A 19,594-nucleotide genomic window follows, 5' to 3' on the forward strand; every position below is an offset into this window, starting at 1 on the left:
CCACCGATTTATTTTTAAATGATCGAATGCTTGATCGCATAAAACATTAATCCAAATCATATATAATGATTGTGATTGTTCAAATTTGGTAGATAGGTACCTAATGTTAATTTCATGGTATCGAAAATGCAGTAGGTGACTAGTTAGATTAGAAGATGCAGCTACGTCACAGTGAGACAAATTCGCCGTCGCGCCTCGTCATCGTCATCGCCATCAAAGTACAGAGTGTCTGTGACGAAAGAGCGGGAGCGATCTCGCTTGCGTAACTTGCCACACGATTTATGCGTGACCCGGTTCGTTCGCAGGGACTGTCGCAACATCCACGATAGCGCTGCGGCTGCTCGCTGGACAAAGCGAACCCTGCTGCACGCAATCGAGACAGATTTTATAATACACGCAAGAAAGAAAAAAATGAAACGAGAGATGCGCGCGGCGGGGAGAGAGAAAAAACGAGCGGGCCGGTGCGCCGAAAGCGAAAGGCGGGCTACGCAACTCGACCTTGAAATCGGGGAGAAGAAAAAGAAGTGAGAAAAAGGTAGTGCGGTGCAACGGGGGGCGCGAAAGTGGGAGAAATGCCACTGCTGAGTTGCAGAGTCTCGGCAGCTGCAGGGTGCGGGGAAGCGAGAGCGGGGCCACTTTTACTTTCGAGTGTGGCGCAAGAGCCGAGAGCCGGGTCGCAGTCCGCGGGCGGCGGGCCGCAGTCCCCAGTTCGCGCGCGCCCGAGCCCCGAGCCGCGCGCTTCGAGCCGACGAGCCCCGACATGGGCCGCCCCCGCCGCTCGAACCGTCCCCGTTCCCTTCCAACCGTGTCACGACCCCCTCCCGCGTCTTTTCGGATTACGGTGAACACAGTGTGACCCGCGCGCGCGCGCGCAAATGCACGACCAGTGCAGACGTATTTACGAGTACGTCTACGGCATCCCTTCTCGATGTGTTATTGTTTTTTATCCGGTAAGAAATGGAGAAGGATTAATTGCCTCACCACCTGGATAATATTTTTTTAGAATGTGATAATGATAATGCCTGTTGTGTCCACATGTGAAAATTTTATGAGATGTCATGAAACAATATCTGGATGGTAACAATTGCCGAGTGGGAAACTCCTGCCATTATCAAGAATTTCATCAATTTATAACCACCTACATATTTTATAAATTCATAATATATATAACATGACTTTTAAGCATTAATTAATAATCATGCTAGTGTAGGTTAACTCACAGAACGTTTAACGCCGGCAACAACTTTTTAAACCTCCATTGAAAGTAAAAGTTCGTGCATTGTTGGAACGAAACGTAGAAACGCCGTTTCATATTTCGTAAACTTATTTTATGCATTTGAGTGTTTTCAATTAAAAATTAAGTATTATTATGTACTAACGAATGCGTTAACAATTGCATTATTATCAATAAATCGGTCAAATTTGTTATCAGTTCAGTATTTACTGACAACCTGTTGCTTTAGTATTTTTTACTCATTCGTCAAAAAGGGAAACGTATCTATCTACCCAATTACCACGTACCTATTTATGTCACGTTTGTATACTTACTTATTTCTAAAAATAGAATCCCTTATGTTGGTTTTTGTAGTATATTTATATTTTGATTTAGTAAATAACGTATGTACTTACCTGTTCTTTAAGTACATACCTACGTATCGTCTGTAAGCAATGTATTCATTTACGCTATTTACAGTGTCATAAAAGTGAAGTCAAGATTTTTCTCATTCATAGCGATTGTCATTATTTTGTTTAGTTACTTCTGTTGCTAGTTAAGTTATTTATTCAAATATGGTTCATCACAAGTTAAAATTAAGACACCTTTTAGAAACAGCTGTTGCGAATTTGTGTCGGAAGGGTGACCAGTCGCGCAGAAATAAATCGTCGGATAGTTTTCTAATCGGCGTTCAGAGGAAACGTTTTCTAAAATTGTAATAATGCAAGCAAAGGCAACAGACTGCGAGCTCTTTGTGTAAGGCGCCTTCGAAACAATAATTGTGCAAAATTGTGGAATCGCTTGGTACAGAAAAAGTTATAAATGTTACAACCTGAGGCCGACCTCAATAAACTATTGCCGTGTGTATTGAATTCACTTTCAATTCAGAATTGCCAGCGATTTGTGGTAGGGGTATCCGATATCTCACAACAAGTTACCAACGTTTGGTTTTGACGGTAAACTTTTGAGAAATCGTTATAAATTTTAACATTTTTTTTATTTCAGATTATCATGGAAAAATATGTTTATACTAGGCACATCAGTTACCGCGTTTTACTTAAATATTTTACATAGGTACCTGTTCATAATCATAGTTTTTAAAATCGAGTCAATTGTATCATAGTTACATATTGTACGTATTTGTATGTACCTATACATGAAAACTACCCAACGTGATCATCTAGCAGCTAGCTAGATTCTAAATCGTCAATCATCATCACATATCAATTACTCAATGAAAGTTTCCCAAAAAAATTAGAGGCAAAGGGAGAGGTGATACTTTCATTGATACAACAGGTTATAAAAATTTTGCGTCCAGCGTGAAGAAAAGGGTAGAGTGCTCGCCCTTTGATACGACTAGATAATATAATTCACATGTTGTTTTTTCACTCACTGCGTTTGTTTGGACTCGGCGCATTAGCTCAATGAGCTGAGTGGATGGCGAATAACCAATCCTATATAATATACAGTGGCGAAGGGTGGAGGTAGGCTGTTAAGATTCGCTATAAATAGTGCACACTAAACTTTTTTAGTCATATGTATTTGTTTTTATTGAACTAAGACTACAATTTACAGATGGTGTTAGTTAGTTTTTAAAAATCAATTAAACCATGCATAAACGAAACCATAATAGTTTTGGTCTAATTTGGGCAATACGACAAAATTGAGTATACTTTTTCATTCATAGTTATTTGTTTTCGTTGGATTAAAAATACATATTACACATATTGCTGGTTAATTTTTTAAATTCATTGAGCCCTGACTAAACCAAACTATAATAAATAAAAAATATTATTCTATTTATAAAATATTCAAAGTTATGTATGATTTAATTGCATAATTTTAGATATTTTATAGATAGACATGTATTTTTTGACTATTATCTATTATGGCTTGGTTTCTCAGGGCTTAATTGAATTTTAAAAACTAACCAACACTATCTGTAAATTGTAGTATTATTTTAATAAAAACAAATATGTATGTCTGAAAAAGTTAATTGTGCACTGTTTATGGCGGATCTTAACAGCCTACCTCCACCCTTCGCCACTGTATAATAATATGGGTACAAGTCGGTTATGGGGAAGCCTTATTGAAAAGTTATATGAAATCATCATATAGGTATTATATTTTAAAGGTAAAATCTATAAATTATTGTAATGACAGGAAAATTCGGAGTATATAAAATCATTTTATAGGTATGTACCGAATTTATTAACAGTTCGATAAATAAATTATAAAGTACCACCTGTATATATTATAATATTAACATTTATGGATTTATGTCAATATTATTATATATTTTAAAATTAAATATGTAGTTCGTTTGGTACCTGGTAAATAGGTACCACCTAACCAATAAGATATGATCGATCTTGTTCGATTTTTTTTCACCAGGTAGTATTATTATAAGTATACCTGTATATGGTGGTAATGTTAAATATGTATAGAGTCTAGAGAAATTCTACATTATATTAAATTTTCCTATGTAGTTATATTATACACTATACCTAATAATATAATTTATTTAGCTATGTAGTTTAATGTATATTTACTTACATTATTGTTAATAGAATATCTATGTGTATGTTACTAGTTTATGGGTAGGTTACACATAGGAACAAAATATAATATAGGCACATAATTATTTCGAGCAAATGATAGGAAACCAGTTCATTTACTCGTTTGTTGTTTTGCAAGCAAGCAAACAGTATCGAAACATATAAATCTGGTTTTATTACTAACTCGAAGCTCCACATTCCGGTTTAAGTATTAGAATATCAATTCTCGTATGTTAATTGTCCACTAATACTTTATTTAATATATTATTATGGGATCCACAATAATTTAATTATGCAGGTATAATAGGTACCTAATCATTTCATTAATTAGGAAAAATTAGGAATGCGAATTTTAAGATAAATATTACATAGTATATCAAATTAATAAGCTACAACAAATCAAATTTTAAATAGGTACATAGATGTATAAAAACGGTAACATAGCCATTTCCGCGAATAGGCGTGGCATACTATGGAATTTCACAGAATGCAGATATTTATAACAAAGTTATTTTAAATGTGTATATTCAGAATCATATGGATGTAGTGCAGTTAAAAAATAGATAGTCCTTTTGCTGTCAGTTAGCAAAGTAGACTCGATATACCTAGTATGTACAGGGAAATATTATTTTTAGTCTCTGACATAAATTTTATTAGCGCCGCAGTCTGAAAATTTGTCGACTCAACGTAACATACTATCAAAAGTTTCATATTTCCAATTTCTTTTTTAATTTACTGCCTCCAAGCAAACTATGACCTCCTAGCCACTTATTTCTCTTAGATCTTGAATCCATGTGATGTTATTGAAAGAATTTTTGATAGCGATTGCTAAGGTTACCTAAGTGATATTCACAACAATTATTGTACCTATGTCGTAAAAAGAGGCATTAGAGATCATAAACTAGTGTAATAATGGGATCTGTCATTCTAATCGTGCATCAGCGTATTATATTAAGATTTCCTGGAACGGTAAGGATCTGCATTAGGTATTTTCTGGGTGTGGTAGTAAGAAGGTATTCCGGAGGCTTTGTATTTCTTGCATTTTATGGTCAAAGTCTTGGTCTATGGCGACTTATTAATCTGTTGTATAGTCTTGAATTATTTTTGTCCACTGGCTTGCGGCGCCACGGCGCACAGTTTGAATACGCCTGCTGTATAGGTTGAAAAGATTTTTCTTCCTGTGGAAAAATAAAATCTCACAATAGAAGCATGATGTCATGTTCTCTCAACCGTGCTAAATTTTCGACGCACTCAATTTATTCTACACTCCTTTTTTAAACCATAATAATTTGCTTTAACGACTCACAGACTTCTGCAAACTTCCAAATAAAAGATGTACTTACTTACCTTTGCAATCAGATTAAAAAATACTTTTTTAGTAAAACACGAAAACGTATTATTGCTCCATAGTTCCAAGTTTGAAATAATTTGAATGCATATTAATTGCATTAGACATAACATAAAATGAGAAACACACTGGTGTTACTATAACACGCTGCTCTAAAATCATTTTCAACATAATTTTACTCTTTACCAAAAATTTTGAAAATTGAAGCTACTAATATAATGGGTCGTAATTATAATATTGCAATCATGGTAACACATCAATATTCCTCAGATAGAAAAATTCCAAATCTAAATCAAACTTAAGTATGAATTATTAACTAGTACTTACATATTAAAAGTAAGTACCTATTTTCCCAAAATGGTGGTTTAAAAAAATGTTTACTCATTTGAACAATTCTAAATAGTTAACACGTTTCTGTTATTTGTATTCAATTGTATTGCTCTAAAATAACACGGATATTACTCGGAGCAATTCCATAAACAAGGCAGCTTAGAGCGCGATGCAGAACCATACTTAGGTACGCGCCTAACTTTAAGAGGCCGATTTCGATGACCTTAGTTCATTCAGTGAGAAATCATAATACCTATATTATTCTTATTATAATGCCTAAATGTAAGCGAGAAAGAACACGCGACGTGTTTTTCTTGTCAGAATAGCTGCTTAACGTCGACAACTCAGCATTACGCTCGCAGACTATATTATAATATACATACTCAAGGCAGTTATCTATAATATTAGTTGTTAATATTAGTTAACACGTCTTACTTGATTCCAAATGCACCCCATTTGAATCTCCAATTAGATAAAAAAGTCCAATTGGAATTCTAATGGGATGGTTTTGATATCAATGAAGGCGTGTTAACTGTGTTACTCAACGGCATTCGACAGCTCGCAGTTAACGCAGTCATGGGCGGCCGTGTTAAAAATATCACGACTGACAGTTAACTTCCCGGGATATTTAACTTTCTGAATACGACATATCATATCTATCACCTTTTTATTGAGTTTGGAGTAATAATATGTTAGAATAGCCTTACAGAAGATTTTCGTCTGCGCCAGTATAGTAAACGTTAAAAGATTAAAGTAGGTAAGTAACAAATCTGGGCCGTCTTCAAAATGTTGTAAAATGTACAAAAAAAAGTAGTAGATAGAACTTGTGTAGATTTTTTTAAACATTTTTCAAAAACTTAGTAGATAGATTGACAAAAATTAAAAAAAATAATGAAACTTAAATAAGCAGGATTTAATACCTGAGTACTTATATATATTGTTATAATTTCATAAGTAAGTAGGTATCTTTTAAAAATCCCATGGAAAAGGTGACAAAATATGAAATTCGTTTGGAACTTCGGATATTTTCGATATATTATTATAAGAGCTCGCGGAACCCTGGTTAGGCATCACTGCGGTAGTGGCAGAGTAGATTATTATTTTGTAAAGCGTGATCTATATGTCGCGCGACGACCAAGTAGTTGCCAAGCCTCTCGAATTCAGTTGTACCAAATTTGTCATGACAATGGACTGCATGCGATTCAAAATTAATTCGGTCGACTGCTTTTATGTTCATCTACTTCTATATTCGTACATATTATATCATTATCTAATCGCATTTCTATTTGATAGTCAATTACTTATAGTGGATACATGTTAAGTAGTTATTCTCTTTTGATCAATCACAATTAAATAAGTACATACGTACTTTGTTTTGTTACGATTACATAGGTCCTATATTATCATGGTTACTAATATAATATATTCTTTATTATTAAATGATGACAACTGTTTTTGGATATGGCCGAAAAGTCTCCTTTGCCAAAATCTTTTACAACATAATATAATGAAAAACCCTGTGCATTTTAAAATTTTATAATTCTATGCCAATTGAAGTTTTGCATTAATTAAATTGTAGGTAGGTACATGTGACATAATAAAAATACATTTTACCATTTTTTGCGTAGATACTACCTTTCTTCAAGTTAACAAAGAAACGAGCGATCGTCTAAGTAAATACGCCCAATATTAATTAAGTAGGTACTTACTTCATATTTTTCATAATAATAATTAACCGGTTATCATTACATTTAGAATGATCATTATGGATCGATATTTTCATTCTGTATTTAATTAATCATGGAAACGTTTTATATCAAGCAAAAACTATAAGAAAACTCTATTTCCCTTTCCTTACGAATTTCTTGATTGATATTTTCAGCTTGACAAAGCATATTTACCAAAGCATGAAATGAAAATGATTTTCACTAAATTGGATATTGTTTATGAATTCTTTTCACTATGCATGGCCGGCTATATCCTTCAGGATTGCTGTAATGTACATAATATTTTCAGGGTCGAATTACCTAAATTAATAATACCTACTTATTATTTTGCACTATTAAAATAATATATACTTAAGGCCGGAGTGCTGTGTGAAGGTCGAAAATGAAGAATTTTGGGTATCTTTGCAAGCTTTGCCTAGATACTCTGTTGATTTCGTACTAGGAACATCGCATATTTGTACCTAATTATGATACCGTGTAAGAATGTGATAGAATTGACCTTTAGATAATAATAAATACAATTGTCATAAAATATAGGTACTTAATATAATATATCAAGGGATAAAATACGGAACGTAAAATGTTGTAATTTCTCCAAAATTTCGAATCAATACAAACTCCATTTAATAGTTAACCGAATATATTTTACTTATGATCTTTTAAATTTGAAGATATAATGCGTGTGTTGACAAAATAATTATTTGAAAACCACGGCATCTGATATAGAAAGTATGGCTTTATTCTCAATTTTAACACAACGACATTAACAATATACTTTTTTATGGTAGTAATGTATTTTATGTGGTCATTCTATGTTAATTTATAAGATGAGAAAAGACAAGGTATCATAATAACATATACGTTTTCCTACAAAGTCTACCTACTAAATACATGTATATATAATTCTATTTTAGGTACTTGTTCAATGTGTTCATTTTATGAATTTGCTATATTAATAAAGATGTAAGATATAAATCAACGTAGTTGATGGCGAAATATAGTGTTAAGTTATTTGTTTACTTCTTCATTATTAATGAATTGTATTTATGATATTTTGAAATAATATTCAGTTATCTAATTAGTAAGGGCGCTAGTTTAACAGCCGTGTTAAATCATTCATTCGGCGTATGTCCTTGGGTCCGTATCTGGATTTGCTTCTGACACATTTACCAGTCTGTCATTAATATGCCGCGCTACATGCATCGCTGAATTTCTCCCGTATGACTAACTGAAGCATTCATTACAATATATCATATGCAATAGCTATCGGATGACATAATTCTACAATACCATTGCATTTTTATTTCACCGTTCACATCACAATGTTGATACAAAACACACTAAGCACGTATCATTTATTAGCAGCCAGCAATTGACTAAGATATTTAAATTAAATTAGATCACCTAAGTACACTCACTTCTTCATCGCCAGTACCTCATGATTGAAGATCGTGACCCAGATAATCAGGCCGTTTGATAGCATTCTCTACGGCTCTGCTCTACGTCGGGGATTAGGTTGGGGATACCTTATTCTACGTCAATATCATAATCAGTAAAAAATATACTTAGTCAAATTAATATTTTCGTTTTGGGCTCCAAAACAATATGGTTATCTTGTAACTTTTTAGTGAATTTTTATAAACCATTATATAAATATATTTTAATAATGTGGTGTGGTGCTGTGGTGTCAGGCGTTAACGCTACGTGCGAGGTGTCATTTATTGTCGTAGAGGTATCCAAGATAAACATAATATTATATTTCTTGTGGATGAAAAATATATGTATTTTTAAAAATCCAAGTAAGTACCTACCTAAGTAAATGATCTGATTTATAAACGTAGTTATCATAAATTATATTATGATTAATTGAAAGTATGTAAATAAATAGTGATTAAAATAGTAAAGAAAGAGAAAATAGTATTAAAAAAAGAAAAACAGAGGAATTTACTGCGAAAAATCCATATTACTATATCCAAGTAAGTACTTACTATTAAATTTTAGTTAGAATGTATGATTTCTAATAATATCACGCATGTCAAATATTATGTAGGTACGTCATATCGAAAGAAAAACTATCGATACCCGGTATCGGTAAAAAATTATCGATATTTCAAAGTATCAATACTTTTTTGACGGCCCTGCAAATAGTTAGATAGGTACATATAAATATTTTAGGTTTTTATATGATAAGTAAGTACTTATGTAGTATATTTTGTTGCTTATTACCAACTTTACTTGTCGCTGTATTATCTATATCTAACTAGTACCTAGATCCAATATCGTGAAATAGCTTTGAAAACATTATGAAATGTCTTTAGAAATAATTTTTCTTTTTGTATTTTTCGTTTTTGATAATAGGGACAAGGTTGCGCATAAATAACGACTGAAAAGAGTTTTCTCATTTTCACTTTTATGCAACGATGACCCAAAAATAAAACCAATGAGAATTTATTGTTATTTATGTTTTTTGATCGATACAGAATCAGATAATGTGTAAGTAGGTAGTTACACTTTCATTTTGTATTTTTAAAAACTCAGACAAAATACAATACATACTTATAAAAGATTATGTAGCTACCTTTTTGAATAAAAATATCAATGTTAATTCGGTACAAGTCTGTTTACTGGAAGCCAGGCGGGAACAGCGGTATTTGTCATTGCCAATTTCAGCAAAATTCATGAATTCAAGAACGATAACCTAACTTAACCTAAACTAACCTAACCAAACAAATAATCGAGTATTTTTTTAAAAATTGTTTGCCGCTGGCTTCTACTAAATAGACAAGAACCGTTAATAATTCGAACACATATAGAACGACAAAAAATAAGTATATACATCATCGTTTTACCACATAGCCTCATAATTTCTTATCATTCTACTTTTATATACTTACCACAAAAGAGAAAAATATGAAATCTGTTTTTTATTAAAAACATTGCTATATATGCATAACATTTCACTCATTGATTTTTTCTCATATTCAAAATGTAAAGCACTTTATATTATGTCCTAAAATTAAATAGTCTGCAATTTTCATATATTTTATTAACAGATGTTTGTTTTATAGGAAAACGCATTTCGTTGACCTATATTTTATAATATGCGAGGAAATGCGCCCAGATAAATGTGTAACCCAGATACACGTGTGTAGTCTTCCAAGTATTGTGAATCACAAACGTAACTGAACGAAATGTACTGTCCAATAGTAAAATATGTAATATAATTTTCCCAGGCCTCTGGGTTCAGCTTCAGTTTATTGTTCAGTCGATGGCTTGACTTCAGTGGTGTCGTAAGTCCACTCCAAGAAGAGGCGATTGCTGTTGGCTGAGCTGCGTGCAACGCGGTTTTAATTTTTACGCCAGCCAAACTTAACTCAAACGTGGCGGTCTGTTGAAATATTTACTTTCGTGCGATGTGTTGAGAAATCGAGCAGCGGGTGAACTGAAAATTGCGGCCGCTGATTATCTGCCATGATAACAATAATATAATTTTCACTGAAAGCATGACACACCGCTGTGTTTGATTCATACCCAACAACGTCAAACTTCTCGCGATAATAATGTAATATAATTGTATTTGTCTGTAGTTACACGTCAACACGTGTTTGTGATAAGAAATTATTTTCGCCAGAAATTTGAATGAAGTGTTTCGGTTACAATGTACGCTTACCTCATATTAACGTTTCATACGGTTATATTTTTTGCATCATGGTGTTGTACTGTAAATATATTCTAATTATCCACAAAACTACATACGATATTGCTTTTAATATCTACAATAATAAAACTGTTTTTAAGTTTCTAAAAATAACATGCACAATAAAAACAAATGATTCGGAAAATATTTTTTACCTATACCATTTTATCAAGTTATCAAATAATATTTTATTATTTCTAAATACTAATATTATTTTGTTTGTTTTCAGATCGTTAACTGAGTTCAAACAAGTTAAAAAAAAATAAAGAGTGCTTGTGTAATATGAACTCTAATAGTTAATAGTGAAACAAAAATGAAAACTTCCAAAAAGTGTCTCGGAATGCAGATGAAAGTAATATAAGTTGAATACATTTGTTGCATAAGTGAATACGAAAAAAAATATTCAGTGCTCATTTTCAGTGAAAGATAATAATTGTTATTTTTATTCCCAGACCCGATTACCCATTAAGATATTTGATAGCGTCTTGGATTTCTTACACGTAACTTATGTTAATGTGGAAGCCATCTCTGAGGAGAGTGTGTGGGAAAATAATTATTTACAGTGAAAGAGCGTGAAAACAGTGTAATGCCGGTGAAATAATAGTGCGAATTGAACGGCAAATGTGATAACCGAAATAGTGAATGGCTTATACACCTACCGCTGCCTCGTCTTCTTGACGAAAAAAGGATATTACTCTGCTGCTACAAAAACCGTAAGTATACAAAACACAGCAGTACAATACTATTTTATTTCGAAATACTGTATTCAAAAAAACAATAAACTATCGGTTTTCCTTGTTGATAATGGCCAGATTATGTTTTCCTGTGCACTTTCCTTAGCTAGATACTTAGATAGCTCAAACTCACACACCTACTGAAGAAAGAATTTTTTGGACGGAATACTAATAATAAATTACTTAATGTATTTTTAGCTTAATAGAATCCGTAGGAAAAGAGGATATTAATTTGTTTTATTTTTTATTATTACCTTATAATCATATTATTTATCCTATAGTATAGACTTTATAGTTTACACTTTATAGTATTATAACATTATTTTTAAACGGGTACATTCCTGCGATGCATACATCAAGATTATAAATACATAACTTTTATTTATATTGGTTTATAATTTATATCCACATGTATGGTAATAGTAAGATAATAGTATTCGCCGTTATGCTTACTTAATAATACGCATGTAGGGAATAAACAAGAAACATAATTATAATGTATGAAAATAACCTACCATAAAAAAAACTATTGTTTCTAATAGAATCATATTTGAAATATATTGATGACAACGATTGAAAAATAATAGGATCGTACCAATTATACAAGGAAATTACCTATGCATGTATTATGTTGTAACTTTATTAACATTAGCGAAAAGTGCTCGAATAATAAAGATACCTCATTTTATTATACATAAATAATATTCAATTTATGAATTATTTACTCACTTTGTCAATATCTATGTACGAGTATTGTACTTACTTTTATATTAATATAATTTTGTCGAAATATGGATATGAGTATGTAAGTATGCGTAAGTAAGAATTGGTGAATGGAATCTGGTTTTCCACAATATTGGTGAAAAAATAGTTATCAAGTTTACTGATAAAAATATTACTCTAGGTTTATCAATGTTATTTACAGTGGTGTACACTGTGCAGTACACAATAGTAACTAGTTTTTACAAACACATATATGGAAAGGCATAGATATTAAATGATAATACATAATCACCTTTGATCGTGATTCAATAAAAAAGTAAAACGTTGCAATAGTGATTCATATAAAATCAGTACATGTTAGAATACTGAATATAATAATATCATTTTGTTAAAAAATCAGATGAAACAAAAAGTTCAAAAGGACTGAAAACACATAGGTATATAATAATAACATTTCTTGATATCTCACTAGCGATCAGAATTTTATTTTCCCTATACTTAGCTGGAGCCAAACTCCTTATAATTAGTTTAAAAACAGAAATCGGAACCCTTCGTTCCGGATATGTACCTGATGGCCATTCGATATAATTAGCATGTTATTTAAATGTGTTAATTAATTAGTAGATATTTAACAGGTCCGCATTGAATGAGTTTTAAGCTTAAAGGAAATTTAAGTCAAATTGACAAAATTTTAGTACCTATAGGCAATTACTCAATAAAAGTTAAAAAAGAAAATATCTATTTCCCTTAACTTTCTAGTAGGTATATATAGTATATACACCTCAATATTATTATATTGCAGATAGCTATAATAATATTACGTTTACGTTTGGGTACGTACCAGCGTTGCCAACTTCGCCCTTTTCTTGCAAAATACACATCTGACGTATGGCAGCTTTAAAATTCTTATAAAAATTGCAGGAATATTAAGTACACCATATTTGCTTTAAAATCAACATGCTGACCTAACTTAGCAAATAAAATAAAAGAAATGTAACATACGATATTAAATTTAAGTGTTATCCAAATTTTGTACCTGCATTAACTTTTAGTTGTATGAATTATTTGTTATCTGCGAAACAATAAGTTCTTCAATGACAACTATGACAACAATGTCCATAATTATTACCTACTTACTTTATGAAATGCTAGTTTGTTTTAAATTTTGTGAAAATCTAGTATTTTATTCTGCCAACTAGCTTAATATATTCTCTTACTCTATCTGGCATATTTTTATGAATGACAGTTGGCAACAAGCTCTGTTGTCTGTATGCTCCATCTGAAAGGTATATGATTAAAATATTTTTATGACCTATAAATTTATTAATATTTTTTACGAGGTTGGAATCAAAATAACGTACCTAGATATCTAATAACTACCTACATTGTTTTTTTGAAAAACTTATTACAATCTTTATTTTGACGAAACCGGACCTTGAGCGCATTTCCCATTTTCCCATAAATGTGAAGATTCTGAAATCTCCGATTTTCTCTCGCCTTGAAATGGTTGTTTCAATATGGTATCATTGGATTGTAAGTATTTTCAATTTGGGCGCCATAACTGGTTTTGAAATATGTATATTTTTTAAATTACATATACAATAATGATATTGTTATTACTTAATATCACATAATAATAAAAATATAGTGGGTAGGCTACTATTTTGTTTTTTTTGAATTCATATAAATTAATTTCTGCTAATCTAAAATGTGAGAGTGCACCTTAGGGCCAAGCCACACGGTACATTGCGACAACGCAGTTTGTGTCAATTTGCAGTGCCGTATGGCTTGATCTTTAGCCGTACCTCCCTAATATGTGACTGGTAGCGAATGGACGAAGTAAATTGCATTTTTATCCGTAGTTGAATTTTGTTTTAAGTAAAAATGTCCTTTTATTTACTTCTTCTTTGGTCGTCAAATTTGGCATATGAGATAGGTACCTATGACAAAATTATAGTAATTAGGTATAACATTGTAAATATTGACTGTGTTAAGTACTACCTTTTCATGAGTTTGATATACTTAAATATAAGTAGATAGTAACACTTAACACTATACATTTAAAAGATTTATTTATAGATTTAAATATAATATTAATTGGATAATTATAATAACGCCACTGCGATTGCTATCTGCCTATCACCTATCCTAGTAATAGACGCCATTATTCAAGGGTACCAGCGTTACAAAATAGTATATTATTGGATGAGTATTGCGTTGTATAAATATGTTGTAACGTCCCTTATCTATTTTCTACGAGTGCCAAATAATATTGAAATCGACTTATTGTGTGTGATACCTAGTCACTACTCCATACTTATTTTTGATAACGATTTTTATTTTTGGACTCTTGGCTCACCTAACTTCATTTTGCTAACAAAAAGATAAGTAGACACCTACCTACTTACTTAATTTAAAATTTTTACATATCCACAATGTATTGTTTATAAATATATATTCATTGAATTGAATGTATATAATTATTTAATGTCAATTAAATCGTCAAATTATTATCGACTCTAAAATAAAATTATTATATTTACTGAGGTTTGTACTTAATAATATTTATATAATATAAAATTCCGAAAGTACGTAAGTAATTACCTAACCCAATATTTAAAATTTAGCGTTTTCCATATTAGGTATTTATTTCTACAAAAATAATAAAATTACTACCCATGTAGGTACTAAAACCATTATTTACCAATAAATATTTTTCTTGACTTCACGAATATGTACGACAATCTGATTTTTTCTAGACAGTAAAATTTATATCTCCCTATAAATTAAAGCTACTTATACTTTTTTCGTATTTGTGCAATACTTCATTTAGCCGATTAAGCGGTACCTATACAAAGTATAAAAAAATGTAAAATTTACATTATATTAAATCGTACAATATAAATGTGAGTAAGATATTTTTTTTCCAAATTACCTCCACTCGTTAAAAAATGTAGGGATTAATCTAATAGGAATTGTAATTGGTGCATTCCAATCATTCAATAATAATAATATGTTGAACACAGATTAGTCGATGTTTATTTGCAGTTTGGAGTCTCAAAATAAAATAATTGTATCTAATATTATTTTGATATCCTTCGCTATTTAGAGTTAGGTTACATAATATATTATATACCTTCATAGTATTTACTTATTACACCAACAGCAAAGCGGATAAGCAATATTTTGGTAGAAAAGAACAACCGTATTGATGATTTTTTTCACATTTTAACACATTCATGGAAGATTTTCGTAGACTATAAAACTCTTTACAAGGAAAAAGTTATCGTATTTTCAAAATCACGCAGATATTCTATAAAGATTGATACTTTTCAATGATTTAAAATAATAATTAATTCTGATCAAAAATGGATGGTGTGTAGAGTAAAGTTAATAACACTGCATTTCGATACTTAATAATTGAAGATATTTTTTATATTATCAAACATTTTTTGCTGACAGTTTGTTAGACTATGCGTATTTCAAAATGATCATAACTATCACAGAAATACGATTTGATCTAAAGTGACCCATATTGTGATAGTAGCATAATATAATACATATGTCAACAGTGTATTATTTGTTATATATTCGAAGTTAAATTGCATTGAAGTGATGATAATATAATATAGGTTGGAAATTGAAATATTAAAATATAATCAATGAAACAGAATAATGTTACAATTTTTTTTCTAGCGAAATACCTAGGTATCTAGTAACAAGACGCTATCAAGTAGGCATAATGTGCTCTTGGTGGTTTTGAATATTTCTACCGAAGATATAAAAAATATTATTATGTATGAAAAAGTCGTAATCGTCTTCAATATGATTTTTTGGCAGACTGGCAGTGTATTGGAAAAGTATTGAGTTGCGTTACGTAGATAAGCTGATTTTTAAAGCGCGATCTTTAATTGTGCTTGTTTCTTTCAAAATGTGTGAAATCATTCTCCTAGTAACTCGTAGTAAATGTGAATAAATCGAAAGAGACTGAACACAATAAAATTAAGAGACGTGGTTTTTACGCGTGAAATGCGTAATATTATGATGTTCAAAATTACCTACTTATCTTATATGTAATTATTATGTTAATACTTATGTAGATATATAACTCTCATAATTTATTTCATTAATAAGTTGAATACGTCGCCTGCCAGAGGCATTAGCGGGAAAATACGAAGTATGCAATTTGAAACATTTTTTTTTTATTTTTTTTTTTAAATAATTTACGTTTTGAAGTTATCTATTCAATGAATAGTAACATATCTACGAGTAAATATATTGTTTTTTTTTTTAATATTTAAACTTTAAAAGTAACAAAAAAAAGTTAAAAATTGAATTCGAGGATCCCATCTTATTACTTATCACATATTATTGTATGGTCATGCTTATTATTAAAATTTAGATTTGTCTTTTGTATTGTAAATAATTTTGACTAATTCACAGTTTTTTATGTTTTTTTTATTCTTTTTTATATCTATCAATCGAGCTTCAATATTGTGATCATACCAAAATTAATAGTGAAAGAGATCCAAAATGTCATTAAATGATTATTTTCCGACGTAGATAACTGATATATGTATAATATATATTGGATATAAACGGGAGTATTTTCGAAATGGAAATGTGATCATTCCAATTAGAAAATTGATGAATTATCTACTTTATATTAATTATTATCTACTTACTTATTTCGTAACGGTTTGTCAAGGTAGATATAGTTTTAAATTAGTATATTCAATCGATGAAGATAGTTGAGTTGAAATACATTACCTACCTAAGTAGGTACCTATACTTGCGAAGTGGTCTATATGTTTTTATATTATTGCTATTTTAGCTAATTTTCTTATGCTTAAAATGTACAATTAAACGTAATATAGATTAAATGTAATATATAAATAAAAATATTCACAACTTACGTTTTATATACTTACGTACTTTAGTACTTCATTCTAAATAATAGATCAAGAACCTATTTAATTTTGCTTCTCATTGTTTGACGGTGAAAAAATCATTTTGAACTTACTAATAGCTTACTGGTAAGTACCTACGTAAATGACTAAAAGTCACTTGAAAGGTTTTCGGTGTCAATTCCAAAAGTCGTTAATTAAATGTAAGTAAAATGACATCCAATGTGATAAAAACCATTTAAAATGAGTTTACTTTGCAATCTTACCCATAATTTTTCACTTGGATATTATTTACATTTACTGTACCTTGTCATAAATGTAGGTTTAATATTATGCTTGCTTGCTACTTTTGATGCGGAATGGAATACTTACTTAGGTATAATTATTTTCCCAAAATTGAATTATTAAAACTTTGTCACAAGTGTGCATTTATATATTATATAGCCTAGTGCATTTATTTCCTTCAAAATGTATTATGTATATTATTCAATGTATTAAGTACATATTATTTTATAGATGTAATATTTGTAATTACGCGTAAATTTGGATATACAGAAAAATGTTTAAAAAATTAAGTAGGTAGGTACACCTCGCTTATATTGTTATAATATATTGACAAACTCCGACCTAGCAACACGGCGTTGCAATTTGCAGCAAATTGTGGTGGATATTGTCTGATTTTAACTGATTCCAATATTCAAGTCAGCCAGAATGTACAAGTTTGCATTAATTTGCTGAAAATTGCGGCACCTTGTGGCTTGGCCCTTAGGACTAGAAATACGTTAAAGCTATCCATATTTATCGTTAACGTAATACCGATTTTATATATAAAATAATCGTATTACTTAATAAATAAATAGATATTGCAAAAAAAACTATACTATTGTATCTATAGTCTAAGTATACTATCTAAGATGACAAAAAAATCACCTACATATTTTTGACGTTGGTTTTGGACCTAATACAATTTTTTGGCAAGATGACCTAAAAGAACGGAAACGTTGTCGGCAGTGAGATAAAATATTTTTAACGAATACCTACTTACCGCTATTCTATGTGAAATACCGAAATACCGGTATATAATAATATATTGTTTTCATTCGGTATTGCAATTCGTACTTTGGAGAATATTGGCCACTTTCGTAATCGGCCAGACTTTGATTATTACGAATAAAAAAACTAATGATAAATACTCGGGTTATTGTTTAATTTAAATTTTTGTATTAATAAGTTGAATTCTCGTGTATGTCAATGTAGCATAAAAACGTATAAATACATACCGAACAGCGTTCGAAAATACTATGTTTGTATATTTATAATAATTCGAACCAACTCGTTTTTTCCTCATAGCAAATAATTAGAAAAAGGGTGACAATATTGAAAAAAATATCTTTATTCATCCTAATCTTTAAACTTTTATTATTGTGATACCAATAATAAAAGTATTATTTATATAATATATTTATGATTTGAAACAGCATACTCATACTCATAGGCGCGTACTGACTGAGCGAGCAGCCTCGCGAACCGGCTCACAACAAAATTAACGCCACGCGAGGCAGCCGCGCACAGCGCCTTTGAGCATCAATCAGCCGACAACGATTGGATCGGGTCGCGACTACGCGAGGCTGCTCGCTCAGCAGTACGCGCCTATGGCTAATAATAATATGATTTTACAAAAACCTATTTTTTTCTAATTTCCCTGAGATTAATTTATTTCACTTTAAAATTATGTTTTTTTTGAAATCGTTGACTGTGGTATATTGAGTATTCAAGAACCAAATTGGACAATTGAGGCATCTAATTACAAAAAGCGACAAATCCACAATTCAATATTTTCGGGAAACAACGTTTTTATGTTTCTAGCTTCAATTATTTGTTTTAACGTGAGATTTTTTTCCCGTTGTATTCCGTGTCGAAATTAGAACCAAATGGCAATTTGTTTCAGCCGATAAACTCTTAAATGTAATAAATATAGGCAAAATAAAATTGGACTTAGCGCTACTTGTACTTCACTTTTTAATTTATCCCGCATAAGGCACATATTTCCGTGGCACTGTCATAAGTTTACCAGATGCTACAGCATGGGAGACGTCCTTTTCAATATTGAACGTTCCCCTATTGGTTGACTTAAACACGCGCGAAATCAACCAAGCTTTAAATAATATGAAAAACGGACTTGGCGCTTTTTGTAATAAATCAAGACTTAAAATGTTTTTTTTCGTAGGGTTATGTCGCGTTTTGGAACTTATAGATCAATACATATTGTGTAAAATTATACAAAGAATACGTGTGTATTTTTTTCTCGATTTTGACCAAATGTGGACTTATCGCTTTTTGGAATTAGACGCCTCAAT

General features: G+C 30.8%; 1 protein-coding gene across 4 annotated transcripts in view; it reads left to right on the forward strand.

The window, feature by feature from the left end:
* Window positions 1-706: 706 nt before the first annotated feature.
* Window positions 707-19,594, forward strand: part of ken (zinc finger and BTB domain-containing ken and barbie protein) — an 86,248-nt gene continuing 67,360 nt past the window's right edge. The window contains exons 1-2 of one of the 4 annotated variants that reach the window (XM_085947815.1): window positions 707-1,077; window positions 11,103-11,586. The gene's annotated coding sequence lies outside the window, so the exon portion shown is untranslated. Of the gene's footprint in view, window positions 1,078-10,437; window positions 10,739-11,102; window positions 11,587-19,594 lie in introns of those variants that run through there. The other 3 variants (XM_085947813.1, XM_085947814.1, XM_085947816.1) reach the window with 3 other exon arrangements.

This window comes from Rhyacophila brunnea, unplaced genomic scaffold, assembly GCF_057557595.1.
Source record: "Rhyacophila brunnea isolate RB1 unplaced genomic scaffold, BYU_Rbru_1.0 scaffold_2, whole genome shotgun sequence".
Lineage (NCBI taxonomy): Eukaryota > Metazoa > Arthropoda > Insecta > Trichoptera > Rhyacophilidae > Rhyacophila > Rhyacophila brunnea.